Source organism: Mandrillus leucophaeus, unplaced genomic scaffold (genome assembly GCF_000951045.1).
Source record: "Mandrillus leucophaeus isolate KB7577 unplaced genomic scaffold, Mleu.le_1.0 Scaffold528, whole genome shotgun sequence".
Classification (NCBI taxonomy): Eukaryota; Metazoa; Chordata; class Mammalia; order Primates; family Cercopithecidae; genus Mandrillus; species Mandrillus leucophaeus.
This window is the reverse complement of record NW_012105675.1, coordinates 1,003,377-1,020,971: the sequence shown is the minus strand read 5'-3', so window position 1 is coordinate 1,020,971 and position 17,595 is coordinate 1,003,377. Positions and strand designations below refer to the sequence as shown.

General features: G+C 33.4%; 1 protein-coding gene across 1 annotated transcript in view; it reads right to left on the bottom strand.

Annotated features, from left to right (window-relative positions):
- Window positions 1-17,595, bottom strand: part of LOC105551585 (contactin-5-like) — a 1,043,690-nt gene that overhangs the window by 709,717 nt on the left and 316,378 nt on the right. The window contains exon 2 of the mRNA XM_011996879.1: window positions 17,148-17,286. The gene's annotated coding sequence lies outside the window, so the exon portion shown is untranslated. The remainder of the gene's footprint in view (window positions 1-17,147; window positions 17,287-17,595) is intronic.

Sequence of the window (17,595 nt, the reverse complement as noted above, 5' to 3'; positions counted from 1 at the left end):
TGAGAAATAGCTTGTAGCAATGAGTCAAATTACACACACTAAATTGCAAATTTTAAAATATTTTAAATTATGTAAAATCTTATTTACAAATAGCAAGTAAAATGTTTGCTTCTGATATTTAAGACTATTTTTTCATTAGTATCATTCTGATACTAATTTTTTTTTTAATATGGAAAAGATCAGCATGACAAATAATCACTGATTTATTACTAGATATGTTAGATAGCTTACAATTTTATTAAGCAGGCCAAGATGCTCTTGAACCAAGTTTAAATTATAATTTTTAATTCAAATCTGGATTATTGTAGTGATTCCTCCTTGGATGCTAATTACACCAGTGATTTCTTCACTATTTTAGTTCTCTCACAGTACTTTTCTTCTGCCATGATTTGTCATTTAATTTTTCTTGAATTACAAATGTGAGAAACTGGACTCACGGCATATTCATGAAGGTTTCTATCACTGGAATTTTGTCTCCTCAGTAACTTAACAGAGACTGATTTAGGACCTTCAAGTAAAAAAACGTTCTTGTAAGGTGAAATATAACCTTTAAGTTTTTCCTTTTTCTTTTCTTTTCCACTTTTTGTTGTTTGTAGATAATATATTTTCCCTTTCACAAAGAGTACAAGACACGTGACTTACTGATCATGGCACATTCCACTGACTTCCACAGTGATCCAGTTTAGTAAATATTCTGATTATTCCAATTTTACAGGTGAAGAACCTGAGAAAATGAAGGTTTGCTCCAAATCATGCAGTTTGAATTACTAGAGTTGGGATTCAAACTAATGCTTCCTGATGACAAATTCCATATAATTTCATACTTACAGACTACCTCTAAGTTTTAATGCTTCAAAAAGGCATACTGTGAAACTACTGAAATAATATAAAATGAGATTATAAATGTAAGCTATTTGTATTCACATGTGGTTAATCTGAAAACAAATTCCAAATATTTCATTTAGGGAAATTTGTATTTTGTTTGTAATACATATTTATATCTATTTAAAATAAATATTCAATGTTTTATTTATCATAATACTAGCAGTTAAATCATTTCAGTTCGCTATGATTATTCATTAGAATAAACATACTTTCATAGAGAAGCCTCCCTTCCAGTTACAAGATGGTATTGAATTCTTGTTTCATCTCTTGTTAGGCTTTTATCTAATTTACAAAAGGTACAAGATGCAAATATAATAATAAAACTTGCCAGCAAATGCTTTATAAGACATCAAGTATTTCAATCACCCAAAAGTATGACCTTTAATGAATTATTGTTTAACCAGGCAGTTCAAAATAGGGGAGACTTAGAGAAGCAGCAGAAGCAAGTAGAAAAGTTTATCCAAAATACTGACAGGTAGCAGCCTGAAAACACAATTTCTAAGGAAAGCAATGGAATTATATTTTGTGGTCATGAATATGTTTAATGTAGATTTATGTAATTGTAATATCATAGCTTTTGCAATTGTTTACTTTCATTAAATTATTTTATATAATTATTTTTATGATTGTTTCTATTAGTTATTGTTGCTTTAGAGAAAAATCTATCTGTACTTGCTTTCTTTGCTTTTCCTCCTATTTGATCTCAAATGCACTTAGACCAGGCTTTCAATTCCACCATAATTTCCACGCCATTGCAAAAGCTCTTAGCAAGTAACAGTAACACCAAAACAAATAAAAAATCACTCCTAAGTTCTTATCTAACCAATTTTGTCATGGCTTTTCACTTCCTCCTTAAATCTTTACAATTTACATCACCATTCTTCACTTGTTCTTTCAACCTCTGTAGGTGCTCCTTCTCAGGTCTTCCCCCCACCCCACACCCCGCCCCTAATTATCCACATCTCTGTAATCTGTTTTGGTCCACATAATCCTTACTTTTCCTGTCTTCTTTCAGAGTATTGTCAGACACACCAGTGCCGACTTTCAATTTTGTATCTCCAGCCAACTCAGCTTTCTTATACTCCAAATTTACATGTCCTGCTGACTATTTTACATCTTCGCTAGTATATCAAATATGCACCCACACCTGTCTGGAAATGATCTCCTTAATCTTCCCATCCCAAAACTGCTTTCTCTGACACTTGTCCAATCTCAATAAGAAGAATCTTGTTTCTAGTTATCTAGGCAACTCCCACCCTCTAGTTCCTGTAGAACAAAATACTGGGATCATCCTTTATGCTTTCCCTTTTCTTACATGTCATATCTAATCGAACAGTAATTGCTTAAAATGTAAATTAAATCACGACATTGCTCAGTTCAAAACTCTCCAGTAGTTTGCTATCTACCCTTACAGAGGGTGAAAACCAAAGTCCACACAATGTCTCACATTGATGTATTTCTTTTTCTAAAAAATGATTTTGGTTTTATCCCACCAGCTCTCTGATCTCACTTTTTTCACTCTCCATCTCACTCTTCTCTACTCCAATCAAAAACATTCTTGCTTCAGGGTATTTTCTTTTTTTTCTTTTTCTTTTTTCTTTCTTTCTTTTTTTTTTTTTTTTTTTTTGTTCCGAGTCTCCCTGTGTTGCCCAGGCTGGAGTGCAGTGGCCTGATCTTGGCTCACAGCAAGCTCCGCCTCCCGGGTTCAGGTCATTCTCCTGACTCAGCCTACCAAGTAGCTGGGACTACAGGCACCCGCCACCACGCCCAGCTATTTTTGTATTTTTTTTTTTTTTAGTAGAGACGGGGTTTCACCGTGTTAGCCGGGATGGTCTCGATCTCCTGACCTCGTGATCCACCCACCTAGGCCTCCCAAAGTGCTGGGATTACAGGCGTGAGCCGCCGTGCCTGGCCACTTCAGGACATTTTCACTTGATGTCCCTTCTGTCACCAAAAAAATTCACATGACTGTCACCCTTACATTTTCTATGCCTCAAAGCAAACACTGCCTTAGCAAAAAAGTCTTCCAGAATCTCCCAGAAAAACGAAAGCAAAAAACCACCCAACCATAACATTCTCTATCCCTTTAACTTAGATTTATTTCTGCCAAGACATTCATCACTTCAAAGTATTGTACATTTTAATTTATTCATTAATACCTTCATTTTCATACTAGAAAGCGAATTTCAAAAGGATAAAGTTTTTTTTTTAAATTTTAATGTTTAAATTTTTAATTTTTGTGGGTACATAGTAGGTGTATACATTTATGGAGTAAATAAGATGTTTTAATGTAGGCATGCAATGTGAAATAGGCACACCATAGAGATGGGGTATCCATCCCCTCAGCATTTATCTATAGGGATAAGGATTAAAATGATTCATGGCTATAGTTCTAGTTCACTCATAATGGACACTATATATATGTACATATACACACATATTTATATTTCACAGATATATATATATGTGAAAGAACAAAATACATAAAATTGATTAAGCACCAACAAAACTCTTAGAAAATTAGAAAAAAGGTGTTATAATGATTTTCATAGATTATTTAACACATTTTATAACAAAAGTTGACGCAAATTACATAAATATAAATAAAATAAGCAAATATAATAAACAAGCATATACAAATAGAGAAAATACAAATGAGAAAAGAAAATGGAAGATATTGTAAAACCTAGTACAGTTTCTTCGCTCCCATTTTGCCTTTAATTTGATTTTACATCAGCCAAAGCAGAATGAAATACTATAAATAACATTATTTTACAGAATCAGGGAGATTAAAATAAATACCCACCCCAGTTCTCACTGAATGTTAAAAATAGCAACAAAATAAAATTAAACAGCAACAAAAAAAGTTATCCCCAAAATGAACAACGGTTCTCTGTTGTAAGAAAAAAGAGACATTCTCCACCTCTCATTCCATCCCAACCCCCTAATGGAACCCTGTCAAACATGGTGGGCACCATGCCCTACTCATTCTCATGATTTGAATATTACCAAATCTTATTATGTCTCTCAATACAAATAAATAGCAAAGACCAAAATGCAATTCAATAAAAGCAGTTTTATGAAATAAAAATAATGAGATTCAAGTATAGAGCTGTTTGATCAGGCTGGGTGGAAAGATGAGTAAGTCAAACATTTTTAAATGAGTAGATATTATATAGCAGACATTTCATTGTGTTGCATATTTAAAGATGCTTTGTATTCATAACAGTATACAATTAACAACTACTTATAATACTAATGTAAATGGAAGGAACCACTTTCAAAAAAAACATATATAGAAAAATCAATTTTCTATTTTATGGCAATTTAATTTTTACAAATAAGTTTATGAATTTAAACTATAGCATGTAGTATGGCATATAATACTCTGAAATATCCTATAGTTGAATATTTTTTCAATTTTAATGTGATAGTAGTCATTTCAATAGTAAAGAAAACATTTAGTACAGATTTATTGTTTTGATTTTTTAAACTTTGATAGAACATAGAAATAACTACTGATATTATACTTTCAATATTCCAAAAAAAAACTTTTTATACATTTTTTTCTTTGAATAGTCTCAAGTGGAAAATAATAGATAGTCCCAGAAAAATATGTAACTTACTATTTGACTGTAATATTTATAAATTAACTTAAATTCCACAGCTACAACATGTTTTTCAAAAGTCTCTTCTAAGATTATGCTTATCTTCATTTCACATACATCTTAATATTAAGAAAAAAGTGAATGGACTGTCCTTTCTCTGATAAGATATAGAAAAAAATTATTAAGAAATACACTGATTCCCCTTCTAGCTTCAAAAGGTATGAAGAAATGCTCTGTATGTGTCCTTATGTGATTTCAAAATTCTTGTTAAAGTTCTTTAGAACATGGTAATTTGTAAAAAAAAAATCTGTACCCCAAGCATGTTTCCCTTTTACTATTGTGAATTGTCATGCTGTCACAGTGATCTTCTTTCTATATCCACTGTTTAGTAAACATTTTAGCTCTTACTGTTTATTTTTATTTTTATTTTTATTTTTTGAGATGGAGTCGCACTCTGTCACCCAGGCTGGAGTGCAATGGCGCGGTCTAGGCTCACCGCAACCTCTGCCTCCTGGGGTCAAGCGATTCTCCTGCCTCAGCCTCCCAAGTAGCTGGGATTATAGGCATCCACCACCATGACCGGCTAATTGTTGTATTTTTAGTAGAGATGGAGTCTCACCATGATGGCCAGGCTGGTCTGAAACTCCTGACCTCAGGTAATCCTCCCGCCTTAGCCTCCCAAAATGCTGGCATTACAGGAATGAGCCACCGCACCCGGCTTAGTTCTTATTCTTGTCTAGTTTATAAGACATTAAGAAAATTGTGGAATAAATAGAAAAAAAGTCACTTTTATTTCACAATAAAGATAATTAGTATTAGAAATATAAGACAAATCGTAAAATAAATGTTACTTAAGGAATTCTACAACCGATTATTTATTTCCTGCCTGGCATACCTGTTTGAGGCCATGTCATTCAAGCAACTCAGAGTGCATAAATTATACCCTTAGGTTGTTTATCGAAGCTATAAGCTCATCACACAAAAAAGTGAAACATTCTCTTAACCGATTTATTTTGACAATTTTATCCCTAATAGCTAATTTGATTGATATTTTTGACTGAACTTTCCTAGTATTAGAGGAACTAGTTACAATAATGTAGTTGACATTTATTGAATTTACTACTGTGTACAAACATACCCCACCAATAAATTAAAGGTTAAGTCAACAATCTAAAAACAAAAAGTTATTATTATTTTTTATTTTTTCCCAAGAATAAGGTTAGGGTGAAGAAGGCTCAAACATTTCCTGAAGAAATCTCTTGTAGGATTCTCTGTGTTTCCAGGGAATCTGACTATATTTACACTTCAGTAGCAGATGCTATTAATGCTCCAGTCCGCAATGGTGAATCAGTCCCCCTGCAGGCACTGAGGACTGTTCCTGCACTCATTGTGCCATCTGGAGAGTCTGAGTCTCATGGCTGCTTCTCTGCCTCAAGATTTTCTTTAGCACCATGGGGGCTTGTTCAGCCAAGTACAGGGCAGCTTGAAAGGGATCTGAGTTTTAACAGCCCTAAAGTCAACCCTCACCCATGAGCCTAATTAGGAATATATTTACCCCAGCTTTCCATCTATCATTGTGAAAATTCTGAGGTGTGTTTTGTATGAAACCTCAGAGGGAAGATATACAAGAAGCTGGAGCAAGATGAAGCTCCAAATACTTGCACGTGTGGACCTGCTCATTATTATGTCCTTCTCGACTTTTCTCCATTCTCTGTCTTGTTTTCCCCACTCTCTCACTTCTGCTTGCTTCCTCAGATCACCTCCTGTTAAACTATTTTCAGTGTATGCTTAAAGGAAACCCAGACTAAAGCAACTTCCAAAAACAATCTGGAAACTTTATTATAAAAAATATCTAGAATTTTTAGCATGGGCACCATATAGGTAACATGACTCCAGAGAACTTATGTTTTCATAAGTAGGATTAAAAGACTGAAGATTTCTGTGTGGCAGAAGTGAGATGTGGCTAAAAAACAGAGACTTCAGAACAATATTGCACAGGTTTGAAACCCCCTCAACTAGTTACTTCTTGATCTCTCTGCTTTAAATTCCTAGAGATATTAATAAGCTTGAACTAGTAAGTTGCTGTGAGAATAGCTTCTGACACTGCACAAACAAATGCTGAATATTTGCTATTGCTGTTATTATAGGTTGTACCAATTTGGACTACAAGCAGTGGTTGAAACAGCTCTCGTGCTATTGAATACGATTTCCAAGGAAGTACTGCTGAGGAATACTCTGAATGTCCATTATTGTTTCAAGTATGTCTATTTGGCTTTGCTGATAGTTAGGGTGAGGGCCAGAAAGTCAAATAACACCTATTCAAATCAGACAACACAGAAACAATGTATATTAGAACTATATTTCATGTTTTATTAAAAAGAAAATAACCCAGTTTATACAAACCTTCAAATTTAAAGATGATATTGGCATATATAAGTATGACAACATAGGCCAGCACATGAATAATTTTTAATCAAAATATTAGTTTCACATTCACACTTGGAGCTATGATTTATTATGTTGGAACTATGTGTGCTTTTCATGAAATTTTAAACTTCAGGACAGGATTCTACTTTTAAGCAAACTAAATAAATCTATTTTGGATTGTAGTGATATTTGCTTGATTTGGTACCTCTATTAGTAGTTTTCAATACTCTGGAGTTCTAGTCAACACTGAGGTGTGTATCTATATGTTCTAAAGTCCTTTCTTCTGTTTTGTCTACTTTCTTGTTTATTTCTTATCATAGCTTGAGTAATTGTTGCATGCCTCCAAGAGCCAAAACTGAGAAGCAGGGTTGAAACCAGGACTGTTTGGGCCTAGAGTAAGAGCAAACGGTGTGACTAAGTTTACTATAACTAGAAACGGCATTGAGAGTAGTTCAGGTCTCTGTCACAGACTTTCGTTTGGTGGAGTGTCAATGCTACACGGTGCCTCACTCTTTCAGTTGGGATATACTGATGCTTCTTCAAGCTACACAGATGACTTTCATTAGAGATCTTCTAATTCCAAGCATGTAATCATAGTTATTTATGTATGACTTAGAAGAAAAATAATCACTACCCAGAAGCTCTTGTATAAGTATTTCAAGAACTTTAAAATTCTAGAAGGCTGTGGAATCAACTTTACAGAAACAAAAAAAAAATGCTTAAAGGAAATAGCTTTTATTTGTTTTCTTCATGTTTCCTTGAACTAAGATATGGCTAAGAGATTTATTATAAAAGCTATGTGCTGGATTAGTTATATAAGAGAGATACATTTAATTCTTAATCAGTAATTATATATTAGTGCTGAAATACTTTAGATCAGCCCTATTCAATAGAAATAGGCAAGCAACAAATACAAGCCACATATGTAAATATGTTTTATAATAGTAACAGTTAAAAAGAAAAAAGGTAGCATTGTTTAAAAATATATATTCTGTTAACCCCAAATATCGAAAATATTATAATTTCTACATGAAATGAACATTATCAATAAAATATTTTACATTTCTTTTTTCATACTGTGTCTTGGAAACCTGTGTTATGTTTAATTTCATAACACACCTCAATTTAAACTAGCCCCATTTCAAGAGTTCAATAGCCACATGTGGCTAGTAGCTATCCTTATTGGACAGTACAAACTTAATTAACAATATACTAATATTGCTTAGGAAGTGACTCAGTCCAATACTGTATGTGTGTGTGTCTGTGTGTGTATGTAAAGTTTTATTTTGTTTTAAAATGACACATAATAATTATACATATTTATGGGTAACTGTGTGTTATTTCAATACACTTATGTATTGTATAATGTAATGATCAAATTAAGGTAAGTATCATATCCATCACCATACCCTCCCACTTGCTGGCTACTTTATGAACTACTTCAAAGTTTTTTTGCAAGTAGAATTATTTAATATGCTTACAGTTTCCTTAGCTGCTACTATGGGGCTGTCAATTCTCCATTCATTGAATAGTCCTGTGTGTATTTCTAGAGGCCCATCTATCTTCTCACATTCTATTTTTACCCTCTCATGAATTGGGAAGCTAGACAATAAAATTTGTTTGAATTGCTTTCAAAGATGCCTATGTAGTTGCGAGTAAGAGTCTGAGATGTTTTAAGAGCAATGAACAGGATTTTTATCACTCAAGGCTTGTATGTGCTGGTCCTTTTAGTTTCGGTTTTTGTTTAATTTTCAGCTCTTGATTTCATTCTTGATAATTTATATTTTTAATAAAAGGATACAATGCAATGTGTGTGTGTGTGTGTGTGTGTGTGTGTGTGAGAGAGAGAGAGAGAGAGAGTTGATGAGTTGGTAATCACTATATTTCTACCTATAGCTTTGAGAGTATAGCATTTTTTATCTTCTACCCAAGCAAGTCACCATGAGGACAATAATACGACAATCCGTTATCATTAACTCTGTTGGAGAGTTTTGAAGACACTAGAGAGAGTTAAATGACCTGGAAAACTCAGTCTATGGGAAAGTCTATTGTATTCATCTCTGTTATTTCCACTGCCATGCATCATTGCATCATTGAAATCTTAGAATATGATTTCCTATAGTGACATATAGACATAACAGAAAATTTTCACCTTCCTTTTAACCCCAAATAAAATCTCAGAGATTTAAAAAATATTTTCTATTCCACATGCTTAGTGTCAAACACATTATTAATACATTATTAAAAGTAATTTTCAGAAAGTAATTATAAAATGTTTAATTATTTTAAGTAATCAACCTATTTGAGAAGCATAGAGACAGCAGGAAATATTCAGTATAATATGGATCTCGTTTGTAGATTAAGTCTGTGAAGCTGTGGTCACACTAAGTCTTGCAGATTTTCCCCATTCTATAAAGCAAAAAGAACGCATGAGAATTTATAGGTATAAGCTACTACAATTGTAAGCTTATTTCCCTGGAACCTATCTGTTTTATCGTATGTGTAAGTATAGCCCCAAAAGTCACCGAAATCATGGGTGATCCAAAAATGTGTTTCTTTTTTCCCATTTTCAACATAGCAGAAGAAAATTAGTTTAAAAAAATTGTTTGAATAGTAAACATACCAGCTTGCCAAAAGTAGCATTAAAATAAAAGCATAGAACTTTTTACAAATGACATTTGCAGTCATGGTAATAAAATAGACGGCTAAACACTGATCTGGTGCCACAATGTGCAATTTAAAAACTACCAGGGAAGTGTTTTGGACAATTTATTATGCTTTTGACACATGAAATCTTCACTAAAAAGCATATATAGGTACCAAATTCTAAATTATGAAGCATGAAAATATAGATATTTTAACTTTATTTCCAAAGGAAAAAGAAATACTGTTGTGCTAAGTGAATTATACTATTCATGAAATAATATTCCAATATTTGAACCTCTGGCTAGCCTCTTAAAATTTAGTAAGGTAAATACTGACACTTGGAAAACACTTACAGTGTAATCTTGGATACTAACAGACTAATTAATTTACCATACATTAGCTGCAGGGGTTTTCTACTTCCTAATTTTGACATCTTGTCACTGAGGATAATAGATCATCACTTGAAGATTACCTAACATTTGTAGAAGCGTGGTTGCCAATTCTCTTTATTTACATTTTAACTCTCTCTTTCCCTTAATTGTTGTACACCATAACAGAGTAAGAGAAAAACTTCAATCTGGAGAAATAACTTGTAAATAAAACAGGCATATGTATATGATATAAAAATCTGTCTTTGTAACTGTAAATATCAGCCATATCAACTGTTACCTATCTAATTTATTCTTCAAATATTAGTTTAAAATGCACTATGTGGAAGACATTATGGGGGCACAGATTGGTATAAGACACAGTACTGAGCCTTAAAAATATTGTATAGAAAAGAAAAGCAGAAGAACAAATATTGATGCTATCTTATTTCATATAAGATGAGACTCAGATATTGTGGAAATAGTAGGATTTGATTTTTATTTTAACATGACAAGTGGAATAATTGGGAGCATAAGGCATGCCAGATAGGGTTAAAATATAAACAGATAAATTAGTGAAGAAAAGTAAAATGCATATTTAGGGATAATGAGTTGTCAAAATATAGTGGAATATAAATTATTTTGTGAATAGTAGTTCTATCAGTTAGCTATTGCTACACAAAAAATCACCCCAAAACTTTGTGTTCTAAAACAACAGTAATTTATTAGCATTAGCTCATCTTGAGTGGCTGAAGGTCAGCTGATTATGGCTGGGTTTGGCTGGGATGTTTCATCTGGGATGACCTATTCCACATATCTCTTTTTTTCCCCCTTATTCTCTTGATGATGAAAAAAGAGCAACATGGCTCGTGGAAATATGCATTATGTCTTAAGGCTTGTCCTCACAGCTAGTATACTATTCCTTTTGTTAATTCAGTTGATCAAAACAGGTCACATGGCTAAATCCAAAGTCAAGAATCAAGTATGTATATTTTATTCCTTTACTGAGAAGAGGTAGAAAGTCAGACACTGAATGTGCAGAGATAGGAAGAGTTAAAAAATTAAATACAACATTGCAATTTACTACAACGATAAACTGCACACTTAGAAAGTTGATCTACTGCAGATATGTAAAAGTAATGATTGCTAAATCTTTTCTTTTATTATTATGTTACAGGTAAAAGAGAGTTATTAAAAGTTTAGGCACCAAGGTGTTTTGTCACAATTGTGTTTTCTTTTTCATTTATTTTCCACTATAGTCACATCTGTCATTTTGTTAACTGCTTTTTGTGGGTCTAAAATATCTTTCTGTATGTTGAGGTAATTAAATTATTACCAATTTCTTCTTTCTAAAATTTAAAGTTCTGCCTTTTAAGTCTTACATCTATCTATAGTTATTTTAATTTATTTATTGTATGGCATTCTGAGAGATCTTATTTTAATTTTTGAGGAGTAATATATTTTACTAGCACAATTTAGAGCATAGTCCATTCTTTGTCCACTAGTCTTTAATATCACATCACTTGTATATCAGGTTTTCATAGAGGCATAAAGTGTTCTCTGATCTTTCTAGTATTTTCCAAAGGTTACTTCAAGGCTCCACTCTACCCGCAAAGCACACTATCTTAATTTTGCTAAATTCACTTTTTGAAGTTAGACCAAAATAAAACCAATTGAGGGAAGATTAACACTCTTGAAAATCGAGTCTTCCCATCTACGAACACAATATATCTCTCCATTTTTATGCATCTCCATAGGCTTTTATATATATATATGTGTGTGTGTGTGTGCACACGCGCACATGTGTATATGTTTATTTTTAGGCATCTCCTTTATCAAGTTTAGGTCAGAAAAATAAAAATAAAATTTAAGGTATTTTAATTAAAAAGAAATTTAGATATCAACTTGTTTTAAACTGTTAGAAGAGCTGAAGAAACAAATGACAGGAAAGACCACTGCTAAATCTTAAAATGACTGCGAGTTTTCAAATAGTGGCCATTGCAGGACTCTAAAACTACCAGCAATTAGCACAGCTTCCAGCACTGAGGCATATGATACTAAAAAATGCATCTGAGGCCACTGTGGCCGGAAGGAAAATGATAGGACTTCTGCTTCTCTTACATTTTCCCTATCTCTTCTACATCTCCCATTGAGTGGCACCTAATCATGAATCCTGCTGACAGGTGTTTTGAGAAATGCAGTTATCAGAGTCTCTGGCCTTCTAATATTCTGGAGAGCACAAGACTTAGGAAAGAATGCTAGGTACTAACCCAAAATCCAGCACAATACTACACAATCATTATTTCCATTATGCATGAGATCTCTTGTTATTCCATTTTCTAATCATTTATGACAGATCGATAGGAATGTATCATTTTTCCATGTTAGTCTTATAACCCCAAGAGCCCCAGAATGCAAATATGAATGCCCAAAAGGCCAAATCTATATTTTCTTCCCTTCCTTTCCCTTACTCCCTCTTTCCTTCCCTCTCTTCCCCCTTGGCTCTCTCTCTCTCCTTCCCTCCCTCCTTTCTTCCTCCTTCCTTCCCTTCCTTCTCCCTTTCCTCCCTCGCTTCCTCCTTGACTCCCTCCTCTCTCCCCTCCCTCCCTTCCTTCCTGCTTTCTTTTGTTTCCTTCTTTCCTCCTTCCTTCCCTTCTTTCCTGATGTACTTCTTTCCTTTTTTTTTTTTTTTTTAAGTCTTACAAGACTTTCAGTAAGTTTCAGTCCACTCAGTGGTTAAAAATGTATGTTACTCACTCTATCACAATAATAACCATCTGCTAAACACTTTTCAGATGCCAAGTTTTAAATATAAGAGAGTGTGTGTGTGTGTGTGTCATTGCTTGTATATGTACAGATATAGATAAGATAGATTTTGTGTGAACTTTTTGCACCCTTACAAAAATGAGATAGCATTCACTTTTTACAGTCAAATGAAAGTTGAGGTTTATAAAGATTGAGATACAGCCAAGTTCTTCACTTAGCAAATATTACAGCAGAGAGTCAATCTTAGTTTTAACTTATTTCAAAGCCTATAATCTTTCCATTTGTCAGAATTGTCTCAATACACTCAGCAAATGTGACAGTTTCTAAGCAGAATTCTGTATCTAGTTAAGAATTTGTCTGTCTGGGATTCACTGTGTATACTAAGCTTAGTTCAGAGAGACGAACTGAATTTCAGACCCATCATGAAGAGATAAAGCCCTTCTTATGTTGTAGTATAGCCTTGAGGTGTTCAGGTGACTAAGCATTGAGACTAACAGTTCCATTGCTTGTATGTAAGCAGAGGTGGATGGAAATTTTCCTATTCTCAAAACTTATTCCAGAAAATAAATATTTCCTCTGTTTCTATGAGTTATTTCCACAATAGAAATATTAAATAAAGGTTAATATTTGCTGAGTAAGTATCATATATGAGGTATTTTGCATACATTCATATTAACGAAAGTGTTTGCATGTTTTCAACCAGTAGATGCCTTGAATCACACTAGCAAAAATGTATGTGCTAGAAAGCCTATATGATCTGTTACATTATCACACTAAAATGTATTCCTTATTTTTCTTCCTCTTGCTTTGGGCAAATTCTGTTTTCTTACATATCCTTAGGAACTTCAACTTGGAAAACATTAATTCACCAACGTATTTCCTATGGATAGGCTGATATTGAAAGTAATCCATCGATATCCAACTTGAACCACCCCCTCCCACCACAACAACTGGCAGATAGAGATAAATGCTGTCTAAGAAATTCATGCAAACTCAGATTACAATGTTCATATCAACTGATTTCTATTTTGGTTCATCTTACTAGATATTTTTTTTTTTTTTTTTTTTTAGATGAAGTTTTGCTCTTGTTGCCCAGGCTGGAGTGCAATGGTGTGATCTTGGCTCAGTGCAACCCCCGCCTCCTGGGTTCAAGCAATTCTCCTGCCTCAGCCTCCCAAGTAGCTGAGATTACACACATGCACCACCATGTCCGGCTGATTTTGTATTTTTAGTAGAGACGGGGTTTTCCATGTTGGTGGTCAGGCTGGTCTCACACTCCCTACCTCAGGTGATCTGCCCATCTCGGCCTTCCAAAGGGCTGGGATTATAGATATGAACCACAGTGTCCGACCTTACTAGGCATTTTTATACTTCATATAACAAATTTTCCTATAAAATACTTCAAAACAATATTTTCTAAAAGACAAAAAACTATAAGTATAGTTAAAATAAATAACCAATTTTTACAAGTGGTAAAACACAGATGTCTATAACAACCGCCTCAAAGATTTTATTGTTGAATAACAATTTTGTGTGGAACTGTTCCATCTCCCTTCCTGATGATAAGAAATTACACTTTTCATTCATCTGGACACATGACCCTTGAAAGATTTCTGTGGACACTCTAATTGCTAGGAAATTCTTTCAAGGATTCAGTCAAAACTGTCTCCATCCACCTTCCTTCATTGTTTTGTCAATTATGGCCACACTGTAAACATTTTAGCAAGTAGTAGCACTGTTAATTTACACAATACTTACGTAGCAACTAATATGAAAAGTTTTTCTTTTTAAATCTCTATGCAATTGTCAAGAGCTTTAGAGACGAAAATTAGATTTCCTGTTTTTGAAATTCAGAGCACATTCTACTCTATTCTTATCAACTGTAATACTCTCTAAGAGATGCATACATTGATACTTAGAGCTTTCTTTTCATGAGGTGATGAGAATCCTGGCAATGCTAAAAATCTATAAACCTAGAGCCACTCAGACTCTTCTCTAATGAAATAAAGCTCTTCCTCTTGGAGCTGAGCCAGTGTCTCCTGGATGAGTTCTATAAGTATTGAGTGGAACATTTCATTCTCAAAGGCTGAACTCAGGACCCCTTTTAATATATATTGCCTCTTATTATGGCAGGAATTGAGTTGGTTATGTCAAGATGAAACTGTCAGTTTTGCAGCTGAATGTTTTCAGTCGTTACAGTGACAGATTAGGTGCAAGTATATGAATGAAATGGTGTTTCATTTAAAGTGACACTGTGAATCCACTCTCATCAGATTCATCAATTCTAATTCACTTACGTCTTTTTGGAGTGCTCAGTTTGTCTCATTTGTTTCAATTGCTTCCTATTCTACCAATATGCTTTTCAATTAGTTGGAAGGAACAACAACAAAAATGACATAATAAGAGTGCACTTTGCTCTGCCAAACCTGATTCTACAGGTTCTCTGTGCAGTTAAATACACTCTACAACCTCAACTTGAAACCTGAATTTATTAATAGATTGACAAAGAGCCTCTTCTAAAAAATTAATTAGACTTCTGTTGAACTACATGAACTTAATACAATTCGGTTGGTAATTGATAGAATGCACCAGTTCACAGGTGTCCAAGACATTTACTCTATTCTATTTCCATCTGCTGATGTGTCTAGTATAAATTCAAATTGCATATCCATCATCCATCTGGAAGTGAGCATTAGATCTGTAACCCTCTTACATACAGCTGCTGTGATGTGTTCAGTGGTTTGGTTGTCTTTCTTTGAATGTCACAAGCATCATAAACAACTTGGTTCTAACATTACTAAATTCAATTAAGATGCTTAGATTTAACTTATCTCTAGTATTCACAGATATCTCAGACGTAAAACAAAATTTAGAGTTTGATTTGTTATCGTGCATCCATGATTATGAGTTAAGAACAAAATGCTTTATAAATAGGAAATAACAGCTTCCAAGATGCTTACGTTTACAGACAGAATACAGATTATTATTATTATTTTGTGTATGTAACCTATTCTTAAATCATTCTTATTGTAACAAACAGAATTTTGATGGCAAAATTTGGCTTACAATCTGGCTAATGTTAGAAAATAGCAATGGATTAATTTATATGGAACTCAATTTTTTCACATGATTTGTGGTTTCACTGTTAGATACTTCCCCTTCCCTTTCTTTATACTTTCTGTTTAATTTCTTTTTTTTTAATGTGGTTGCTTTTCTTCACAAGATTAATTTAGAGATACCTGGTACAGTTAGGGCCTGCAGTCGAAATGACAGACTGGCATGATTTAATGAAATGAATAAAAGACACATGGAATGTAACATTTTCTGCAATGAGCTGCCAAAATTTGAGTGTGGCTAGTAGAAAGTAAAATCAAATACCATGGTAAAACTTTAGACTCCTACACCTTCCAAAAGAACCGCTCTCACACCCACATTTAGTAACTTATCTTCTTTAATGCTAATTTTTCAAGCATGAAGGTACTGAAAGCATAGAGTAGGATGAGAAAACTCCTCTCCGATTTTGAATCAATTAACCTGGATTAACCTAACAAATTAAAGGATAAACATGTGACAGTCTTGAAATTGGGTACACTATTGTCAACATTTTATAAATAAGCAGATTAAGATAATCATTCTACAGTCATAGTGTACTGACCTTCTTGATTGATTGTTTAAAAAGTACATCAGAAGTATTGTAGTTAAGTAGCACACAATGGATTTAGTTCAAGATAGTCTACTGGTACCATTTAGTCGTAAATAACAAACGTCTAATGATGTATTTCAAAGTATTTTAGAGTATTCATTTTAAAGGATTATTATTTACACTATGCCCAGTTTTACTCAAAATAAGCATAATTGCTCTTTAGTAATTTCTATTGGTTATGTAAATATGTAAGAATGAGGAGCTGCTGTGCAAACTGCATAAAAGCCATCTTCCTTCAGGAGATCCCCTTTCCTGGTGGGGATGACTCTACCTCTCTCCACCCATGACTTCCTACTTATTTAACTTAAGCATTGCCTTAAAATTCAAGCACATAAAAAAGCACAAAAGCCATCTACTAGCACATTATATATGTCAGTTGAGAAAGATATCATGGAACAGGAGGCTATATCTGAGTATTGTTTTCCTTATTGCTTTCAGCAATTTTATAACACATTCGTTTACTTGCCATCCTCATATCAAACTAAACAATTAGTAAGGACAAATATTTTACCTTGTTTCACTTTTAATAATATTTGCAGAATGTTTGTAGGGCATTTATGTTACTGACACAATCAAGGTGTTTTCAATTCAAAGAAAAATCACTTAATTTGAGAAAATAACATATTAAGCTTTAGCATATTCAGCAGTTGTTATTAGGAGCTCCATTAAGGATATGCATGAATCTTATTTTTTTTTCAACATTTCTTTCAATTTTATAGGCATTTTAATAAAGATGAACTGTACCTGCTTTCTGAAAACAGGGTCCAAAGTATGCTCTTGACAAAGGAACTGGTTTTTGTAAAGTAATCCTTTTGCAGTAGTCATGCAAAAATGATGCTTAGTAGATCTTGAATGGCATTAAATGGCAATCCTTTAAAGGCACCTGTTAAGAAAGAATATATACTATTGTGATTACAAATGATCCTTTTTCCAACTTTGCTTGACCAAAACCCATGCTTCTTATTAAATACTTTATATCAATGTTCTATTTAGTTATACATACAAGCACCATACTTTTTACCCATATAAACAAATACTTACAGCTTCTAATTAGGTATATTTATATAGTTGCTTTTTCAGATGCATTGTTTTCCTTTATAATTTATATTCAATAATATAACAGAATGTCACTCTAAGCTTACATGGGTTACAATAGCTTAAAATATTTAACACACTAACTTATAGCTGCATT